Genomic DNA, 1,072 nt, shown 5'->3' with positions numbered 1-1,072 from the left:
CCTTTGGAAAATCCATGCTTCTCACATGGACGAATGTATGTGACCTGCTCACGCGTCGGAAAACTTTCTGATTTATTCGTGTACGCACCAGATGGAAAAACAAAAAATATTGTGTATCCAAAAGCACTTCAATAAAACACAAGTATACTTTCTTTCCTTTAAGTAGCATTGCAACGCATGCCGGGTAACCGCTAGTAAAATTAATAAATAAAATTTCTATAATTTTCTACAATTAAAAGTGTATCTTATCTATATTATTAAAAGTTTTATAACCATTAAAATGTGTTGATTCTCTTATCGGTCTAATCCTTAAAAAGTCGCGTATATGTATAAATGTAAGGATATACATTTCAAAAAAAAAAAAAAAGTAAAATTTAAACAAAAAAAAATGGTAATAATAAATCACGCGGATCTATACATTTATCCATTTATTTCCCATAAAAAAAAAATGTACATACATCTTCCTTTTTTTATAATACTCACTGCCTTGAAAATAATTTTTCTCAATTGCTGTGTATTAGAAACACAATTTCTACATTTAGAAATGTAAGAATATTATGACTAATTGCCCTAGATCAAATTATTCATAATATTCTTTCATTTCTAAATGTAGAAATTTTATTTTTAATACACAACAATTTAGAAATTTAATTTTCATGACAGTGCAAGTATGATAAAAAAAGGAAAATGTACGTACAATTTTTTTATGGAAAATAAATGGATAAAATGTCTAAATCCGCGTGATTTATTATTATTACTATTTTTTTATTTAAATTACAAATTCTCATTTAAAAAAACTATTTATAATAAATAAAATAAAATAAATTTATAATAAATAAAATAAAACAAAATAAAACAAAAATGCGTACGATTCTTAAAAAATAAATAAATAAAATAATAATTAAATAAATAAATTTCAGAAATAATTGGATTCAACAAGTATTCATAGTAATAAAATCAATAATATAATGAGGAATTTTTTCTGCACCTGTGTGCACTTAAAACTCGTAATCAAATTATTGGTACATTCTCAGATAACCAAGCGAGATTCGTGATATCGAGCAAACTAATG

This window comes from Wasmannia auropunctata, unplaced genomic scaffold (assembly GCF_000956235.1).
Source record: "Wasmannia auropunctata unplaced genomic scaffold, wasmannia.A_1.0 LD336101.1, whole genome shotgun sequence".
Taxonomy (NCBI): Eukaryota; Metazoa; Arthropoda; class Insecta; order Hymenoptera; family Formicidae; genus Wasmannia; species Wasmannia auropunctata.
This window is presented reverse-complemented; position numbering follows the sequence as displayed.